General features: G+C 43.2%; 1 long non-coding RNA gene across 2 annotated transcripts; it reads left to right on the top strand.

The window, feature by feature from the left end:
- The first annotated feature begins 221 nt into the window (after positions 1 to 221).
- On the top strand, positions 222 to 9,522 carry LOC140471676 (uncharacterized). Of its 2 annotated transcripts, XR_011957160.1 has the most exons (3): positions 222 to 334; positions 5,904 to 6,012; positions 8,274 to 9,522. It is a non-coding gene; the product is annotated as an uncharacterized lncRNA (long non-coding RNA). The 2 variants fall into 2 exon arrangements; XR_011957161.1 differs by lacking the exon at positions 5,904 to 6,012 and having other exon boundaries at positions 229 to 334.
- Positions 9,523 to 21,966: the final 12,444 nt, after the last annotated feature.

Here is a 21,966-nt window from a genome sequence, read left to right as displayed (position 1 = left end):
GCTGTGTGGGTCTATTTACTGCCTCTGTCAGCATTTCTCCCTCTTACAGATGGTCTGAGATCATGAGTCAACAGAATTTTCCATTCCAGAGAGATGCAGCAGCACAGGCAAGGAATGGAGACTGGAATTATCGAGATCTCTGCTGGACTCAGTGCCACTCTGCATGTGTTATCCTCATTGCATCAGTCTAATTTCCCATTCTGTCTATTTCTGTCTCATGCAGCTCATCAGGATGTTCCTAACTCCTTTCTCATCCATCACCTCATGGAAACTGGTTGGTCAGCCAAGAGAAATGGAGAGGGAGATCTGGAGCCTTCAGTAATTCCTGCAGCTGGTAAGATCACTCACAATAAACAGTTCAGGGTGAGGTAGACCAGGAAGACAGGACAGAGATATAGAGCTGGGCAAGGAACAGCAACATTCTAGACTTCATTCTCACCATCTTGTGAGGGTCCTGCTTTCACCTCTGCTGTACTGGTCCTCAATGCGACAGCACAGGGGATCGCAGGCATCAATCCTGGCCCATGCTGTGTTCGTGATCTCTGTAATATCCTCCAGCCCCAATAATCCTTCCTCTGTCTGGAGTCTCCTCTAGTCCACATCATTTTCTGTTTCTCTGTCTCTGTCTCTGTCTCTGTCAGGTTCTCCAGTCCCTAACACCCTAATCCCTAACCTTCTCCAGTAGATACTAAATTCCTTCATCCCTGTAAACCCTGACAGCCCTGTCTATCCCTGTAAGCTTCTCCCATCACTATCACCCTCCATGTCAATGTATTTGTCTTTAACCTCTCCATCAGTCCCTACCTATGTAATCTTCTCCAGCTCCTACAACCCTTCCTTAGCTGTGAAAAATTTGTAATCTCCTTATCCTTCTCCAATTCTTTGATCTTTACCTTGTTAAATTTCACCCTCATTCCCGACCACCATACCCCTCCCGACTTCAGGAACCTCTTTCACTTTGCGCAACCCTCCCCATTTGTGTAATTGTCTCCAACCCAGTAACCTGGACTTCTCCATTGCGTTCCTATCTATGTCGACTCCAGAGCCTAGAAGCCTTCTTATATCTGTAAATGTCTTCAATCACAACAACCTTCCATATCTCTGTTAGTATACACAATAATCTCCTAGATGAAACAGCCCCCTGTCTGTGCCTCTCAGTCTGCCTGCCTCTTCCTAACTCCATCCCTATCCCTATCTCCAGAATCTAATCCAGCTCCCTCTCTCTCTGTAAATTCCTCCAATCCCCACACACCTTTGTCCCTCTGACATTCTTGACCAGATGTCACTGTGTTTACTTCTTAGCCTCCCTATCTCTGTAACCTCTACCCATCTGTTCAACCCCCCACTACTGAGGAATGACTCCCTTTATTCGCCATAAGGCAGATGGAATGACAGTGAACAGATATGATGGAACTGTCATTACGGAGGTGTAGCTGCAGAATGACCATTGCTGGGAAGTGAATACGAAGGGTTGTTGGGATCGAGTTATAGAGTCAGAGAGATGTGCAGCATGGAAACCGACCCTTCGGTCCAACCCATCCATGCTGAGCAGATATTCCAACCAAATCTAATCCCAATATGCAGACTAGGCAAAAAGCCAAAAAGTTGTGAAGGAAGTATGAGGTTAATGCATTAATGAGACAGTCATGTAGATCTGAATATCAAAAGTGGAGCTGAGAATAACCAAGCAGCAGCAACCATTAGCAGGAATTCTTTTGTAGGCACCAAACAGTGATGGGAATGTCAATATGGTTACAGTCAGGACGCTGAATGTACTTATGGCAAGGGCAGTACAGTAACTGTGTGACAGTGGTCTCTATGCCAACGAGCGTGTTGGATTGAATTTGTTGGTGTGAATATAAATGGCAGAATTGTAAGGGTGTAGGAGGGGTGTAGTGGTATAGGGGATATGGTGTATTTGAATTATCAGAAGCCTTTATGCAAGTTTTAACAGGGAAAAGAACGGATAAAGGAAGCACATGGTGAGGGGAAGAAACTGACAGGACAGCGTACCTGCAGAGTTACTGCCTTTGCTGTTTGAATTCATGTATCGCTGGATATCGGAGTGCATTTATCGGATTTAAAGGTTACTGTAGATTATATCTGCAATAAATGCTTCTGCTTGTGAATCCTATCAGATCGAATGGATTGGTTGGAGAGACAGTTTAAGACAATACAGAATTGGTAACAGCAACAGTATGTGATGGATGGCAGTTATAGGAAGGGGGACAGTCTCAGAGTTACATAGATGGGTTAACTCCAAAAAAGGCAAGAGAGTTAAGTAGCTAGTGCAGGAGTCTTCTGGGGCTGTCCCCATTTTAAGCAAATATGCTGTTTTGGAAAATGTAGTGGGTGATGGATTCACACGGAACGTAGCACAAACAGGCAGGTTTGTGGTATGGAGACTGGCACTAATGCAACAAGGGATACGTCGGATTCCATGAGGTCAGTTGTGTTAGGGGACTCGCTAGTCTGAGGTACAGACAGACGGTTCTGTGGACAGCAGAGAAATAAGCAGATTAGTGTGTTGCTTCCCTGGTGCCAGGATCAAGGATATCTCAGAAAGTGTGCAGAATGTTCTCATGGGGAGAGGGGCCAGCAAGAGGTCATTGTCCAAATTGTAACCAACGACATAAGAAGGGAAAACATTTGAGATTATGGACGGAGATTGCAGGGTGATAGGCAGAAATTTAAAAAAAGAGGATCTTGAGAGTAATAATATCTGTATTACTCCCGGCGCTATGAGCTAGTGAGGACAGGAATAGAGGGATAGAGCAGATGAATACATGGCTTAGGAGCTGGTGTATGGGAGAAGTATTCACATTTTTGGATCACTGGAATCTCTTTTGAGGTAGAAGGAACCTGTACCAGAAGGACGGATTGCACCTAAATTGGAAGGGGGCGAATATACTGGCAGGAAGATTTGCCACAGCTGCTCGGGAGGTTTTAAACTAGTTTGGGCGGGGGGGGGGGGGGGAGGGGGTGGGGAGCTGGGGGCCGGGAGATAGTGAGGAAATAGATCAATCTGAGATTGGTAAACTGAGAACAGAAACGAGTCAAAGAGTCAGGACGGGCAGGGACAAGGTAGGACTAATAAAGTAAACTCCATTTATTTCAATGCAAAGGGGCCGAATAGGGAAGGCAGATGAACTCAGGGCATGGTTAGGAATATGGGACTGGGATATCATAGCAGTTACAGAAACATGGCTCAGGGATCGGCAGGACCGGCAGATAATGTTCCAGGTTACAAATTCTACAGGAAAGATAGAAAGGAAGGCAGGACAGGAGGGGGAATGGAGTTTTTGATTAGGGATAGCATTACAGGGGTACTAAGGGAGGATATTCCTGGAAATACATCGAGGGAAGTTATTTGGGTAGACCTGAGAAATAAGAACGGGATGATCGCCTTATTGGGATTGTATTATAGACTCCCTAATAGTCAGAGGGAAATTGAGAAACAAACTTGTGAGAAGATCTCAACTATCTGTAAGAAAGTAGGGTGATTATGGGAGGAGATTTTAACTTTCCAAACATAGACTGGGACTGCCGTAGCGTTAAGAGTCTAGATGGAGAGGAAGTTATTCAGTGTGTAGAAGAAAATTTTCTGATTCAGTATGTGGATTAACCTACTAGAGAAGGTACAAAACTTGACCCACTCTGGGGAAATAAGGCAGGGCAGGTGACTGAGGTGTCAGTGGAGGTGCACTTTGGGGCCAGCTACCATAACACCATGAGATCTTAAATAATTATGGAAATGGATAGACCAGATCTTAAAGTTGAAGTTATAAATTGGAGAAAGACCAATTTTGACAGTATTTGGCAAGAACTTTCAAAACCTGATTGGGGGCAGATGTTCACAGGTAAATGGACGGCTGGAAAATGGGAAGCCTTCAAAAATGAGATAACAAGAATCCAAAGCAAGTATATTCCTGTTGGGGTGAAAAGAAAGGCTGTACGGGACACTGGTTAGCCCACTGTTGGAATATTGCTGGAATTCTGGTCTCCTTCCTATCGGAAATATGTTGTGAAAATTGAAAGGGTTCAGGAAAGATTTACAAGGATATTGACAGAGTTGGAGAATTTGAGGTATAAGGAGAGGCTGTACAGGCTGGGGCTGTTTACCCTTGAGCGTTGGAGGCTGAGGGGTGACCTTCTAGAGATGTACAAAATTGTGAAGGGCATGGAGAGGATAAATAGAGAAAGTCTTTTCCCTGGCGTCAGGGAGTCCAGAACTAAAGGGCATAGGTTTAGGCTGAGAAGTGAAGGATGTTGGGTGGTACAGTGGTTAGCAATGCTACCTCCCAATGCCATGAGACTCAGGTTCAATTCCTGCCTCAGGCTGTGTGGACTTTGCACATTCTCCCTATGTCTGCGTGGGTTTCCTCCCACAATCCAAACTTGTGCAGGCTAGGTGAATTGGCTATGCTAAATTGCCTGTGCTGTTGGGTGTAGGGGGAAGGATCTGGGTGGTTTGCGCTTTGGTGGGTCGTTGTGGACTTGTTTCCACACTTTAAAAAATCAAAACGTGAAAGAGACCTAAGGGGCAACTTTTTCACACATACGGTGGTACGTGTATGGAATGAGCTGCCAGAGGATGTGGTGGAGGCTGGTACAATTGCAGCATTTAAAAGACATTTGGATGGTTATATGAATAGGAAGGGTTTGGAGGGATATGGGTCGGATGTGGGCAGGTGGGAATAGATTGGGTTGGGATATCTGCTCGACATGGACGGGTTGGACTGAAAGGTCTGTTTCCATGCTGTACATCTCTATGCCTCGATAACTCACAGAGTGAGTTTGTAAATGCAATTAGTGTGAATGGTATTTGGAGCAATACATGTAATTGGAAAGTTAAAGTTAGGTTGGAGTTTGTTTAAAGGGATTGGAATATAGAGGTAAAGACATCATGAATCAGTTGCATAGAGTGTTGGTGAGAGTGTACCTGAGGTATTGAGTGCAGTGTCGGTGACCTAATCTAAGAAAGATTACACTGATCACAGAGGACGTGCAATGGACATTCTCCAGATCAATTCCTGAGATGACAAGATTTTCTGATGGGGAGATTTGTCCTGCGACCTCTCCAGTTTCAAAGCATGAGAGGTGATCACAGTGAAATTTCAAAAATCTATGATTCATGTGATGAGGTGGAAATAAACAGGATGTTTCTCTAGCTGTCTACTCTATATTTAAGGCAAATAATGACAGGATAAGGGATATGCCATTTAAGACCATAATAAGGCGGAAATTCTTCCCTCGGAGGGGACTGACTAACACAGGGGCATGGAAGCCTACTGGCAGGGCAAGATTAAGGAGAATCCCCAGATATTCTTCACGTATATCAAGTGGAACAGAACAACCAGGGAACATGTAGGCCCTATTAGTGACTTGGCAAGTTGTATCCAAACTCAACTTCATGGTAGAAGGCTGTTTGTGTGACTGGAGCCCAATTTCCCTGGTGTACCCGGTAGACATCAGTGCTGTGTTCCGTATTATTTGTGGCATTCATAAGTGATGTGAATGTGAAGTGGGTAGGGGGAGTGTGATAAGTAAGTTTGTGTTGGACACAAAGATTGGCTGTGTGGTTGGCAGTGAGGAGGGAGGTCTTATATTACAGGAAGATACAGAGAGAATGGTCAGATGGACAGAACAATGGCAAATGGAATGTAACCCTGATAAATATAAGGTGATGCACTTTGGAAGAAGGAACCAGACAGGGGAGGACTCAAAGAACAGCATCACACTAGGAAGCTCAGAGCGTGCTTCTCCACACATCCCTGAATGTGACTGGATATGATAATTGATGAGTTCAGCATGACTGTAGATAAAGCCTATATTCATTGACCCAAAGATTATCCGAGTTCTACATAGCACTTTGGTAAGGCCAAATGAAATATTGTGTGCAGTTCTAGGAGCCGCGTTACAGGAAGGATGTGATTGTACTGGATGAGGTGCAGAAGAGATTCACCAGGATGCTCCCTGTGATGGACCATATGAGCTGTGGAGAGAGGCTGGGTAAGCGCGAGTTACTTATTTTGGAGCAGAGGAAGTTGACTTGGAATGTAATTCAGATATAAGATTACAAGGGGCATGGACAGGGTGAATAGACAACAGCTGTTCTTTTTAGTCAAAGTTTTAGCTTCTTTACAGAGTGAAACCAGGGAATGGAGAATGGAGAACAGAGAAACATGACACAGCTACTTCACTTCTGCCTTCACAGAAAAATACATAAACAAAGCCTTCCCAGCAATAGGAGAAAACCTGAGTCTGATGAGAAAATAATGTGGAATGAAACTAGTAAATAAACTAATTTGGAGAAATTATTGGAACTGAAAATAATGGGCATAGAAAAAAAAAACAACACAGATTGATGAAATGGGAAGCATTTGAGAAACTCACTGGTAGATTAATTACAGAATTACAGAAAATACAATAGAGGCACTGAACTTGGATTTTCAGCAAGGATTTTAATAGAGTCCCAAGCCTAGTGTGCAAAGTAAAAGCACATGGGATAGGGGGTAATATATGAACATGGTGTTAAAATGGGAGTGTTGACAGGAAAGAATGAGTAGGAATAAATGGATGGTTTTCAGTTTGGAAGGCTCATGAGGCATCGCAATGATTGGTGATGGGGCACCAGATATTCAGAATACATCTCAAACATCTCATTGAGGGAATCAAATGCAAAGTTTCCAAGTCTGCTGACGGAACTAGGATTTTGAAAGTGAGGAGGATGTCAATAAAACTTAAAGGAGATTGAAACAAACGGAGTGAATGAGTAAACATGTGGCAGATGAAGAGCAGTGTGGATAGATGTGATGTTGTCTACTTTGTTGTGAAACACTAAAGTTCCAGCCAACCATTGGAAAAGGGAGTGGTTGAGAAATGTCGATCTATGAAGGGAACTGTACTTTACTTTTCTTCTGTTATTGTTTAGACAGACATCTGAGTTCCATGCAGGGCAGTGAGTTCTGAAGAAAGAAGCCAATACAGGAAATACATTGGCACACAGACCAGTGTACACAGACCCACCAAGTTAGGAGCTGTAACATTGAAAAGGATCTGGGATCTCACTGTACACCAGTCACTGAAAGCAATATTGCAGGAGCAGAAAGCAGTCAGGAAGATAAATTGTTGTTGACCATCATTTCAGAAGGACTGGAGTCCAGGGGTAAGGGTGTCTCAGTGCAGCTGTACAGGCCCTTGGTGAGACCTCAACTCGAACATTGTGCAGTGTTGTGTGCAGTTTTGGTCTCCGTACCTAATAAAGGACAAACCTGACATTGAGGGAGTGCAGCGAAGGATGGCCAGACTGATCTCTGGGATGACAGACTTTTTGTGGAGCAGAGTTTGGGGCAACTGAGCCTGTATCCCATGGGGTTTAGGAAAATGAGTGGAGATCTCAGTGAGATATATAAAACACTGACAGGGTGAGTTAGATTGGAAGCAGTGATGATAATTCCCCTGGCTGGGAAGTCTAAAACAAGAGGCCACAGTATTAAATACAGATGGGTCACATTGCATTTAGATACGAATAAATGTCTGCACTCAGAGACTGGTGAACCCGGGAATTCTCTCTCACATAAGGCTGTGGAAGACAAGGCACTAAAGACTAATAAGGATGTCTAGACACCAAAGGATGGGGGAGAGAGCAGGAGTATGGTGTAGAAATAAAGGGTCAACCATCATTATATTGAATTGGATAGCAAATTCGACAGACCAAGGGGACGACTGTAGTTCCTATTTTATAGCTTCACAAGGTTAATCACATTAATGGGTGTGTAAAGTGTGTGGGGAAAGTGCATTGAGGAGATGTTCAGACATTAACTAGAATGGGGCAGGCTCAATGGCCTATTACATTCCCGATGTTTCTGTGCAGTTTGTGGGAAAGCTCTGTAAATGTTGTCACAAGTTCACAGATGTTAGGAAGGACGTCTCTGCTGGCTTAACAGGACTGTGTTTCCCGTTCCCTTTTCCATACCGTGGTTGGGGGCTGGGTGTTCTGTCAGGTTTTATCCTTTTAGACTTCAGAGCAGTTTGATACGACAGAGTGTCTTACTTGGCCTTTTCAGAGACCATTGAAGAGTGCATCTTCACATGTCTATGTGTTTGGAGTCGCTTTTCGGCCAGATCAGGAAAGCACGGGAGATTCACTTCCTTAAAGTACATTGGGGAAGGAAATTGGTGTTTGTAATCGACATTGACTTCAAGGCCATTGTTACTGACACCAGATTTGAGATCTCGATATTTTATTAATTGTTTTTAATTTCCACCAGCTGCCAGAGCATTAGCCTGGTCTGGATTATTCATCTAGTGACTTTTCCAAAACAGCACCATCTCCACATGGGGACCGATCGGAAACCACACTGAGCAAGTTTATGTCTGTGCTGCTTGACAGCTCTATCAAAACGAACTCCCAATTTGACTATCATGATGAGACTGAGAGGGTTGTAATTGGTCCGATTGTAATTATTCCCCGACACTGAGTAATTTTCCACATTGCTCGGGAGATGTCAGAGTTGTAGCTGGAAGGAAACCGCTTCCCCAGGGGCACGGCTTGTTGTACAGCACAAGTCTTCAGTCCTATTGCAGGAATGGGGTCAGGACTCATTGCATTTGCCTTTCTACTGTGTTCAGCTTTTTCTTCATGGCACGTGCAGCGAATTGAATTGGTTGAAGACTGATCTGTGATCCTGTGGGCATCATGATGACGGTGAATTGAATCATTGACTCAACACCCCTGGCTGAGGACGGTACAGATACTATTTCCTTGTTTTTTACACTGATGTGCAGAGCTGATCCATTGATAGAATGGGGATAATTGTGGAGCCCTCTCTAACAGTTAGTTGTTTAATCGACTATCACGATTTTTGGCCGGATGTGGCAGGCTGCAGAGGTTTCATCGGGGTGTATTGACCTTGTGACAATTTCTCTATCTCGATCATACGATTTGGTTTTATTTGATTTGATAGGATCCATTGTCGCATGTATCTAAGTAGAGTGAAACACTTTGTTTATACACAGTTCTGGCAGATCATAGTGAGAGTTGGAGCTGCCTTTTTTTAGAGACATGGAGTGGCCGAAAATTAAAAGTCTACTTCAGCTGTCTGTTTCGGAAGAGCCACAAAATAGACAGAAATTAAATTAGATTGCTTCAGCATCAGTGAAAAAAGGGCCTTTGAACAGGGAATTATTCCAAAGCAAAAGAAAGGATAATCTGATTCGCAAGATTCTGAAACATGCCAATATAGTGGTAAAGAAGGTTTTTTTTAAAAAAAGTGATGATTTGTAACAGAACACAGATGAAAAAATGAAATTGTAGCACAAAAACTTTGAAGAATCACCACAAAAAGTAACTTATTCTGATCTCAGTAAGGATTATTTTCATCCACAAAAATAGCATCTCAAGTTATCTTTCAGAAGCCTGTTGTGCCTTTGAAACTGTTTACAATAGTAATAAGTTCTAGTTAAATATTTGGTAAATAATCATGGACACAGATTTCAACATAATAATAAAACCTTAAAGAGATGCCTGGCTTGTCTTGTCGAATTCGTGAAGAAAAAGGTTAACCGTGGAAATAATAATATTACGTATTTTGTATCAGAATCAGCTTTTTACTGTAAAATGTGATACGGAATTTGATAAGAGATAGCCTGCCCATTGGAGAATAGAATTCATGCAATCCTGCAAGATAAACAATGAGGGATATGACTGAAAAGAGCAGAGCCCGAACTTTGGAATGCATGAAAGATCCCAAGGCCTAGAGATAACAAAAATCGTTAAACATCTGAAACAAATAAGAAGCTCGGGCTGTCCATAGGCGTGTCCATCAATGATCAGTTGTTTTACAAGATTGGTTCTGCAGAAGGGGAGTGGATGGTACACTGACAAGGTTGTGTATGATCATTGCAACACAGAACGTATAGAAATACTGTCTTATTACTGCAAAATCGAATTGTGTCATTGATTTGCCGTCTGATCTGAGCTAAAGATTAAGGAAACAATTGTCTTCTCATGTCAAAGCCAGATTCGAGGAAGATCCTTTTGGGATTCTCCCAGCATTAGCCAGGTTTAGCTTGAATTAAAGTCCATTCCGTGCCTGTGTCCTCTCTGCCTCCAGAGTCTTTGTCCCTAGCTGGGGAATCTCCCTCCTACAATAAGCAAGGACATACAGGTCATAGGGTAAAGGAAAAACTTAGACTGAGGCATACAGGCTACACCAGAAAGGGTATGCTATAGGCAACATCAATGTGATCAAGATCAGCATTATTTGAAGTTAGAGAGTCCATTCCTCAGTTTAATAATGGGCTGGGAAGATGCTGTTCATGAGCTGCTGGTTTGTGTGTTCAAGATTCTGAATTGTCTCCATGATGGAAGAGATTGTAGGAGATCCAGGGTTCGATGGGTCTTTGATCATGTTGTCAGCCTTTCCATGGCAGTGAGCTGTGTAAATGGAGACATTGGATACGACGTTGGTTTCCGTGATGGCATGGGCTGTGCACACAACCTACTGTCATTTCTCTTACTGTCCTGGGTAGGGCTGTGGCCACACCAGGTCATTAAGCACACAGATAGTTTGCTGTCAGTGGTGCATTTGTAGACATTGGTGAGGGTCCTTGTGAACATGTCAAATGTCCTGAGCAGCCAGAGAAAGAAGAGGAGTTCTTGTGCCATCTCGGCTGTCATATCTACATGAGAGGTCGGTTATCGTCACTCCGAGCAACTTAATGCTTTCCACCCTTTCAACTTCAGTTCCATTGATGCAGATGGGGGCATGTTCTCCTCATTTCTTTCTGAAGTCATTGATCAGTTTGTTAGTTCTGCCGACTTTGAAAGAGAGGATGGTCTCAGTGCAGCATATCACTAAGTCCACTATTTCCGGTCTGTATTTTGACTTGTTATCATTACATACCTGTCCTGCTATGATGGTGTCATCAGTGAACATGTAGATGGCATTCGTTCAAAATTTGGCAACACAGTCGTGGGTGTACAGGGAGTATAGTAGGGGGCTGAGGACACATCCTTTGGGATTTCAGTGTTGAATGTTATCATGGAAGAGACACACTTACCTATTTTCACTGATTGTGTACTGTGGGTCAGAAAGCTGAGGATCTAATTTCAGAGGGCAGAGCCAAGACTAAGGTCAGGGAGTTTTGTGATTATTCTGAAGGGAAGAATGGTGTTGAAGGTGAACCTATAGTCAATGAGCAGGCATCTGACGTGGGTGTCCTTGTCGTCCAGGTGTTCCAGGGATATGGCACCCACTATGTACCCATTCCACTGGTAGGAAAATTGTAGGGGATCGAGGCAGGCTGGGAGACTGGAACTGATGTGGGCCATGACTAGACTCTCGACGCATTTCACTCCCCTCAGTCTCCAGCGCTCTAAAGAGGAATGTCCCAGCTTATCCAACCTCTCCCTATGACTCAGACCCTTGAGTCCTGGCAACATCCTTGTAAAGTTCCAGTTTAATACCATCCTTCCTACAGCAAGGTGACCAAAACTGAACACAATGCTGAACTGGGAAATATTTGGAACTGTAAGTTTTACTCTGCTGCCAATTATTATGCTGCTGTGATATTGCTTTTTTTTTGTTATTCTGAAATCTTATTATTCATTGAATCCTCTGACGGCAATCCCCTCCGGTGAACGTTCTCCTGACTGCTTGAATTTGAATCAATCTATTTTGTTTGGACTGGTATTTTGATGCCGCTGTATATCAGAGAACAGGAAGAGATGATGGATGGCACTGTGTGTCCTTTACTGGACCAGCTTGACTCTCCAGGTACCTAAAGCTTTTATTGTGGACCAGAGTGCCTCAGAATCGTTAAATCACAGAAGGAAGCTATTTAGCCCATTGTAGGTCCATGCTCATAGAACATTACAGCTCAGTACCTACAACATCCTTCAGCACTGCCGACAGATCCACCGACCTTACTGACAACCGTAAATTTACTAACTCATCCTTCTTTACCCTAATTAAGGTCATTTTCAAAAGGACAAACAACAGTCATTCCAAAGCAGATCCTTGCAGTGTACCACTAGCGACTGAAATCCAGGATGAACATTCCCCATCAACTATCACCTTCTGTCTGCTTTGAGCTAGCCGATTTGTGATCCAAACGCTAAATCGCCCAGAATTCCACGTCTCCATATTTTCTGGGAGAAAGTAAGGACTGCAGATGTTTGAGATCAGAGTCGAGATTGTGGAGCTGGAAACGCACAGCAGGTCGGGCAACATCCGAGGAGCGAGGAAAAAATGAAGACTGCAGATGCTGCAGACCAGAAAACTGATTCCTGATGAAAGGCTTACAAGAGAAACATCAACTTGCATGCAGCTTGGACGCTGCCTCATCTGTTCGGCTTTTCCAACACCACACTCTCCATATTTTCTTCAATAGCCTACCATGAGGACCTTTATCAAACGCTTCACTGAAATCCACATACCTCACTTTATTCTTATCCACCTGTTTGGTCACCTTCTCAATGAACTCGATAAGATTTGTGAGGCATGACATACCCTTCACAAAACCTTGTTGACTATTCCTAATCAAATGATTCCTTTCTAGATGATGGTAAATCCTATCTCTTATAATCCTTTCCAACACTTTACCCACAACCAAAGTAAGACAGGTATATAATTACCAGGGTTGTCCCTTCTCCATTTCTTGAACATTTGCTGTCCTCCAATCTTCTGGCACTATTCCTGTAGACAATGGCGATGTAAAAATCCGAACAGTTGGTTGCATAAACTCCTCCCTAGCTTCTCAGAGAATTCTAGGATAAATCCCATCTGGCTCAGGGGACATATCTATTTTCACACTCTCCAGAACTGCTAACCTCTCCACATTACGAACTTCAATCCCATCTAGACTAATAGCCTGTATCTCAGTATTGGCCTTGACAGCATTTTCTTTTTCCATTGTGAATCCTGATTCAAATATTAATTTACAGCCTGTCCTATCTCCTCAGACTCCACACACAACTTAACACTACTGTGTTTGATTGCCATTAATCTTCATTTGGTGATTCTTTTATTCGTGACATGCTGATAGAAAGCTTGAGGGTTTTCCGCAATCCTACTTGCCAAAGACTTGTCATGCTCTATCCTGGCTATTCTTAGCTTTTTTTTAAAAGTCCTTCCAGGCTAACTTGTAACTCTCAAGCATCCGAACTGAGCCTTCATGTGTCATCTTTACATAAGCCTCCTTCTTCCTCTTGACAAGAGATTCAACTGCTTCAGTAAACCACTCAACCATTTCCTCCTTTCCTGGCAGGTATAAAATTATCAAGGACACACAGTAGCTGTTGTTTGAAAAAGCTCCACACTTAAATTGTACCCATCCTCTGCAGTTTCCTTCCCCATCCTATGCATCCTAAAACCTTTCCTAATTGCATCATAATTGCCTTTCCCCCAGCTATAACACTTGTCCTGCAGTATACACCTGTCCCTTTCCATCGCTAAGGTAAACATAACTGAATTGTAGTCACTATCAGCAAAGTGCTCACCTACCTCCAAATCTAACACCTGGTCTGGTTCATTACTCAGTACCAAATCCAATTTGCCCTCGGCCCTTGTTGGCCTATCTACATACTGTGTCAGGAAACCATTCTGCACACATTGGACAAAAACTGACCCAAATAAAGTATTTCTACTGTACCATTTCGAATCAATATTTGGAAAGTTAAATTCTTACATAACAACTACTCTGTTATTTTCGCTCCTGTCCAGTATCATCATTGTCATCCTTTCCTCTACATCTCTGGAACATTTCAGATGGCAATAGAGAACTTTCAACAGGGTGACCTCTCCGTTTTTGTTTCTAACCTCTTCCCATACGACCTCATTAGACGAGTCCTTATCAAGCATCCTTTATACCAACGTAATGCTGTCTTTGATTTTCAATGCCACGCTAACCTCCCCCACCCCAACCACCACCCCAGCCCCACTGTTAGTACCTTCTTTTTTTTCAATGAAGCATCTAAACCCCGGACCCTACAAGGATCAGTCCTGTCCCTGCTCTATCCATTTCTCCAAAATGGCCAAAACATCAAGCTGTACAACTGCACAATTTGGAAACAGGGATGTTAAACGAGGGTGAGTTGGATAGATCAGAAGACAGCATGAGGGGAGATAGAAAGGAACGGACAGAAAATGGAAGTTTTATTTAGAAATTCTCACGGACGGCAAGGCCTTTATCTATTGTCATGCCGTTTGAGCACTGTGCGGATACTGGCTGTGGTCCCAGAGCATTTATCGTCAATAATATCACAGAGATGAGTTGCTGACAGTTAAACAGAGTCCAAAAGGCCAAGTGATTTTTTAATTTCTCTCCAGTGAGAAGGTGATTTAATTTAAATAGACTGGGTGAACAGCAGCAGGAACTGAGAACCCCCTCAATACTGAGATAATGCGCCAGAGAATCTCAATGAGGTGGATCACTGACAGAGGGAAAATCAGCATCTCAGCTGTGGGCCAAATAATGATTGAGAAAGATTGCACACCACTTCCGTGGTTTTCTAATGCATATTTCAATTTATGTAGCTCAATATCACGAGTGTATCTTATTTCTTCGTACTTCCCATAGTTTAGTACGGACGGAAAATCATTTTGTCCACGTATTTTGTGTTCAATAAACAGAACTAATACGGTGATAAAGTCCATGTTTTTTTAACTTGGTTTACATGATTGACCCATCAGTGGGTCAGCAGGTTGGCGGAATTGTTGAAGGCCTTCCAGCACTCGGGTAGCTGAAGGGCCTCTTCCCAGTGTGGACCCGCCAGTGCTTCAGCAGGGAGGAATTGCTGAAGGCCTTCCCACACTTGGGGGAGAGGCCTTTCAGCTGTCCCAAGTGCAGGAAGGCCTTCAGCGTTTCCTCCACCCTGAAGTACTGGTGGGTCCACAGGGTGGAAGACTTAACAGACTCTGAGAACGTTCCTCTCACTCCACGCCACTCCCCATTTCGATTGAGAGAGAGAGAACCAGTCTTGAACTAAACTCTTCCAACATTTATACAGTGCATTTGGTGTGTGATCATACTTCACGTTATCCACCATCGTGACAGGAGCCACAATACCTTCATTCTAAAACAGATAACCATTCCCACCAGCTTCTGATCCCCACAGAGAACATGGGTCTGTCTTCCTGGAGATGGAAGATGCCTCCTTGAGGCTTGGCACAAAACATTTGTCTTCCTTCCTCACTGCCGACAAAACACGTTAAAGAATCATTTGTTCCACAGGCAATGGAGCCACGAGGAACATTGTGAGCAGTGTATGAGTGCGGTCTCTGCTCCGTTCGTTTTCCGGGTTGGAGCATCAATGACACCCTCCTATTCCTGTGTAAGTGTCTCGAGGGGTGAATGGTCTCCTCCTGGTTCCATAGAACAGATTTAGGGGTCTTACTGGACTCTGCCTGTTCCTGTTTAACAGCTCAATGTACTGACCAGACGCCTCCTTTTCCTGTGGATCAGACAGGAGGATTGAATGGGCTGTCCCTCTTCTTGATCAGTCATTTCGATGGGCTGAATAGTTTCCACATATCCGGATGTAACCAGCTTGAGGTGCTGAATGAGCTTCTCTTTTAATTGTGGAAATGTGCAGTGCCTGGCCATTCTGTTACATGAATGTTACCGACACTTTAACAGCACAAACGTGAATGTTGTTTGGGTCTTGCTGAATATGGACACAGACCAGTTCAGGAGCTGAGTGGGGACAAAATGTTCTGAATATTGTGTGATCTTCAGTGATCACTCCGCTTCTGATCTTGGGATAGATGGGGGCCGTCGGGAATGGGGGCACATAGACGATGACGAAGGAGCTGAAGATGTTTGTGCTGAGGAAGTTAATCTGAGGATCTCCTGAAGAGATGTCCCGGGACTGAGAGGATTGTTGGCCACCGACCACAAACATCTTCCTTTGTGCTCTGAAAACCCCAACCAGTGAGGAGGTTAGACCTGATTCACATTAAGCTCAAAAAATTAGGTGGTCCCGATGACATCCTCAGTCAACTACTGCCTTGATATCAAGGCCATTCACTCTTTCCTGAGCCCCTGTGTTCACCTCTTGTTCAAATCAATAGGTAACGGTGTATGTGTTGAGTGTTTTCCTCTCACAGAGGGTACTCAATGTCAGGAATTATCTGGACTAGAGAGTTAGGGGAGCTACATCACTGAAAGTATTTAAAGAGGTGGTACATGAATCTTTGACCTGTCAGAGAGCTGAGGAGTGTGAAGAATTGGGCAATAAGGAGGAGTTAATGCTAACAGTAGATCAGCCATGATCGTATACAATGACTTGATCGTCCGAATTACCTATTCCTGTTCCTTATGTTTTCATTTTCTGTAATTTCAAAGTAAACGGCTGTAATTTTCCTGGATGTACTGTTATTGTATGTTGTAATCAGAGCTAGCAAAGCATTTTTGTGAGTGAGGTATGGAGCTTTATTCATAACGAATCCTGGTCTGGACCAAGACCAACAAATGAAGAACAAGTTGCAGTGAGGGAGCACTCTGTAAACAGACCGGAGACGTCTTTCAAAACCAACCTGGATTTCCAAATAACATTTTCCAATCTGTACGTGACAGTTGTGAGGGATTATTTGAGATCCTGTGTTACTGTGGACCAGGTATTTGGAGCAAGTGGCCCCCATCTGCACCTTGCAGGAGCTGTGAGAGGCTGAATGCACCATAGTAACACGGGACTGTGGAGCAAGAGTGGGTCATCAGACACTTTGTCACGGCTCTACCATGCACTATGATCTGATTAAGGTCTCAGCAGCACTTTTCTGTCAGTGTACCATTTCCCGACATTCATTTGTCTTTCAAATGTCTTACATAGATAATTTTGAACAAATGGAAATATCCAGGCATCACAATCTTCTGTGGAAGGGAATTCACACCTTAAAAACCTTTTGTGAATCTCTTGTTTGTGTTCTGACCAGTGTAGGAGGGTCAATCATGTCTTTTCCCACTCCTCTATTGGTGAAAGCAAATTTTAAATGTAACGAGTTGAGTGCTGTGTCCAATGATATAGGTATCGGACTGGGTAATTTTCTGGAAAAATCTGAGACACAGAAGGTTGAACTGTGAACAAATGGTAAAATGATAGAGGGTCCCGAACATGTTTCTGACTTTGAACTTATTCTGCTCACACAAATGTCTGGGAAAGCGGATTTCTTCCCAGAACAGTTGGATTTGGCTGAATTCCCTTTGTTTTGAGCTGTACAGAGATTCCTATGAATCCTCATCAGGAATCCTCCGCGAGTGGTAAAGATGACACAGGATTTTTGTGCTCTTACACCTTGTTTTCAGGCAGAACAAAGTAAGAAAGAGAGAGGGAGAGACCAATTGGGTGCGGCTTCTGAAGCAAGTAATATTTTTCTCCGTCTCTGTGCTGAAAAATTCAAGAATATCAACTGAACACCAAACTGTACCATGTGCACTCTCCATGTACATTCTCTGGAATGGATGATAATAGACTGTATGCTGTATGCAGCATCATTGTTGTGCACACTGCTTTGCATCAGCAAAAGAAAATAATGTGCCCGTTTTATGATTTGATGAGATGCTTATATGCATCTGCGTAATTTTTAAAAATGGGTTGATATCTTCATAATATTTGTGTTAATACCAATGCATATCATTCAAAAGATTATTATCTAGCTTTCGTCTTCTTAACAAGAGAAAATATGTAGCCAGCTGAAAGACTTCTCTGAAAATCGTGGTTCAGTAAGATTTCTCATCTAAGATCTAAACAGATAATCCCCGACAACAAAATGCCTTCATTTCAGGAATGAGTAAAGGGAAGCATCTTTGAACATCTTTGAAAGGAATTGTATCCGTTTTTTTAGTTTAGAGGATCAGAACTGCACCCAGTGTATCTGATGTGGTCTCAGCAATTCCCTGTACAGATACAGTGAAATATTCCTAATTAAACCCAATACCCGTTGCCACAAACAGCATCATTCTACTTACCTTCCGAATCACTTGCTGCATCTGCAGACAGACTTCATATGATTCATGTACCAAGATTATGAAAAACATCTGCATCACAGAGTTCTGCAATCTGTCTCCATTTAAATTGTTCCCGACTGCAATAGACAACTCACAATATATTATTTCTGCTGAGGGTACGCTCACTAACCTTCCCTGTCTACATCATAATGCAGATTCACTCCCTCCATTTGAAGATCTATTGAATGATCATTTTGGTGTCCGAGGTAGTTCAGCTTTGATCCATTCTGTCCCTTCATCCAGATATTTTACATAGATTATTGATCAGTGATGACCCTACAGTGATCTCTGAGTCAAAACTAGTTACAGTTTTGTTTAAAAAGGTCATATATCACTACTGTCTATTTCCTGTTAGCAACAGCTTCCCTGTTCCTGTGCAGCAGTTCAGGCGGGTTGAATGGCCTCATCCTGGGCTGTGTAATGTACTCAACGAGCTGAATTACTTCATCCTATATTCCTGTGTAATTCTTTGGAGGGGCAGAATGGTCTCCTCCCGTCTCATTGTAACGATCCAGTCAGGCTGAATGGGATAGTCCTCTACCCTGTAATCGCACTCAGTGGTGGATTGAGGGAACAACACATGGGGTAGGGACAGCAGTATATCTCTGTAGCGGCCGGGAGCGTGGATTGAGGGAACAACACATTGGATAGGGGCAGCAGTTGGCCATTTAGCGGCACCATTCAGAATGCTCATGGCTGATCCGAGTGTGTCTGACCATCTGTTTCCTGTCTGTTCCTAATAAACATTGACTCTCCTGTCCGGCAAAGATCAGTCAAACTCAAACTAAAATACCTAAATTAACCGAGTCTTCACTGCTCCCTGAGGATGAGGACACCACAGATAGCACAACATTAAAGGGAAAGGGACATCCTTCTTTCTTTGTGGGACACATTTTTTAAAAACTGTGTCAACCTCATTTCAAATCACTGCCCCTTTTCGGATATAGTGGTACAATAACTAGGAATAGACATTAACCATTCTGCCCTCCAATCTTTTCCCACATTACCACTGACTGTTTCCAATCAAATATGCTGCTGCTGCTGTCTCAGGAAGAGAATACCTGATAGCATAACACCACACAAACATTAAAAAAGGACCAGAATTAGACCATTTGGCCTATCGAGTCTGATATACTTAAAAGTCATTTCTATAATGTTCCTCAACATCATTCTCTTACCTTCTCCCAGAATCCTTGATCTCCTTATAAATCAGAAACTTATTTATTTGTGTCCTAATGGCACTCACGTCTGTGTCTTAATGTGTACTTAAGTGTTACTTTTGTATTTGTGTGACTATGTCTGTCTGTCTTTGTATCAGCCTGTGTGTTTCTATCTGTGTTTGTGTCTATTTGTGTGTGACTGTTTATGTCTTTGTGTGCTTCTCCGTGTGTGCATGCTTATCTGCTTGTATGCATTGTGCATGTTAGTATACTGGGGTGTTTACCAATACGTCTGTGTATTTCAATGCCTGCATCTCTGTGCAATGGGGTATCTGTTTATCTGCGAGTGAGAGAGATGAGGTTGGAACTGACAGTAGGTTTGAATTGAGAATTGCTCTTTACTAAACACTGCTCCTTATTCGGTTGGTGGGACGTGGATGTTTCCGAATCTCCACCCAAGGCCTCCTGGTCCTCTCCGGCTCTCTCCAGGATCCTCCCCACAAATCAGGGTAGGGGTATGAGGGAACGGATATCTGGCACTCCACCACCCGGCTTGGCCCGTTCTGTCCTATTCCAGGCTGTTTCTCCTGGAATGGGAGAAAGGGAAGGAAGGAGTGTGGGTGGAAGTGGATGGTCCTGCTGTTAGTGCTGGACTTGGTGAGGTGTGATATGGTGAGGTGGCCGGAGGGAGTCTGTCCATAGTGTTGTATCTATGTCGTGCTATTAGTGTGTGGGACTATTGCATCAGGGACAGAAAATGTGAGGGAGGGAAGCTGCTGAATTCAACAGTGAGAGTGGTCGTGCTTGAACCTTATTGGAGTTAGAGTATGAGCCTTGGTCGAGGGTAGGTGCTATAAGAGACATACAGTGAGTGTGAGGGAGCAGTGAGAATATACGGTGACACTTATCCTGACAGAGCGGAATGGATATTGATGCTTGTCCTGTATTGCTGGACATGTCTTCAGATCATCTCAGCATCGATGTGAGCCTCCCCGAATGTCTTATCCAAGTCTATCACTAATAACGACAAAGGCTCTGTCCCTCAGATTCCATAGAATGAGTTTGGGTGGGTCTTACAAATAGCAAGGAGAAACAAACTTGTTATGTTGTATATCTGAACCAAAACTGTCGCGCAAATATTTTGCATCATATGCTCTGGAAATTATATATGCAACTATACTCAAAGGGAAGCTATGACATAATGATATTATCGCTGGGCTCTTAACCCAGAGACCCAGGTAATGTTCTGGGGGCATGGTTTCAAATCCTGCCATGGCAGATTGTGTAATTTGAATTCAATATGTATCTGGAATCAAGGGTTTATGATGATCAGGAATCCATTCCTGATTGTTGGAAAAACTCATCTGGTTCACTAATGTCCTTTAGGGAAGGAAATGGCTCTTCTTATCTGATGTGGCCTGCATGTCACTCCAGATCCAAGGCAACGCTGTTGTCTCTTAACTGCCGTCTGGAATGGCCAGTAAATGCTGGTTATCCAGCTAAGCCCCCCATCCTGTGAATTTGTAACAAATACTCGTGGGTTATGCAGTAATAATGAATGGTGTCAAGTTGCATCGAAACTGAGTTAACTAAGTGACTGCTAATGTTGTGAAAAATAAATTCCTTAAGTGTATATCAGGTAGTTTGAAGAGTATGTTGTGAACCAAACTAGAGAGCAGGTTATTTCGGATTTGGTGTTGTGTGATACTGATTAAGGATGATCAGCCATGATCATATTGATTGGTGGTGGAGGCTCAAAGGGCAGAATGGCCTACTCCAGCACCTATTGTTTATTATCTATTGTGTGATCGGAAGGACTAATTACTAACCTTCCTCTGAAGCAGCTTTGGAGGAAATGTGACAGTAATATGTTATATTTTACACGGCGTCTGCATTCAATGTGGAATGTTTGAACATTCTGGTCAAACATCATGGAAACCCAGAGGGGTGAGTGTCAAGTTCGCTCCAGTGAATTGGGAAAGTACAATATAACATTCAGTAGGAGAACAATGGTTGTTCTCCTACTGGCCCAATGGCCCAAACTGGTCCATCCCGGAAAAAGCATCCATTCGCACTAACCGCATTTCCCCGCCATTTCCCTATATCCTTCTAATCCTTTCCTAACTCTGTATTTGTCCAAATGTATTTTAAATTTTGTGAATGTACCCGCCTCAACTACAGCTGTCAGCTCATCCCATATGCATACCACCCTGTGTGTAAAAGAAATTGCCCCTCAAGTTCCCTTTTACTCTTTCCCCTCTGACCTTAAATTGATGCCCTCTAGACCGTGATTGCCCAATCCTGGGGGAAAAAAGACTGAGTGCATTAACTCTATCCATGCCTCCCATGATCTTATACACTACTATCAGATCCCCCTCAGCCTCATACATTCTAAAGTACAAACTCCTAGCTTGTTCAACCTCTCACTATAACTCAGACCATTGAGTCTTGGCAACATCCTTGTAAATTTCTTCTGCACTCTTTCCAGTTTAATAACATCCTTCCTCGAGCAAAGTGAACAAAACTGAACATGGCGCGACAAGTATGGACCCGCCAACATCTTGTATAACTGCAACATAACTCCCTAATTTCGATACTCAGTGCTCTAACTGATGAAGGGCAGTGAGTCAAAAGCCTGGGACTCCACTTACAGAAAATCGTGCACCTGAATTCCAAGGTCACTCTGTTCCACTGCACTCCTTAAGGCCCTGCCAGTCACCATGAAACTCCTGCTTTCTAAAATGCAAGAACTTACACTTACCTGAATTAAACTCAATTTGCCATTTCTCTGCCC

This window comes from Chiloscyllium punctatum, unplaced genomic scaffold (genome assembly GCF_047496795.1).
Source record: "Chiloscyllium punctatum isolate Juve2018m unplaced genomic scaffold, sChiPun1.3 scaffold_151, whole genome shotgun sequence".
Lineage (NCBI taxonomy): Eukaryota > Metazoa > Chordata > Chondrichthyes > Orectolobiformes > Hemiscylliidae > Chiloscyllium > Chiloscyllium punctatum.
Note: the sequence above shows the minus strand (reverse complement) of the source record. Positions and strands in the feature narration are given on the sequence as shown.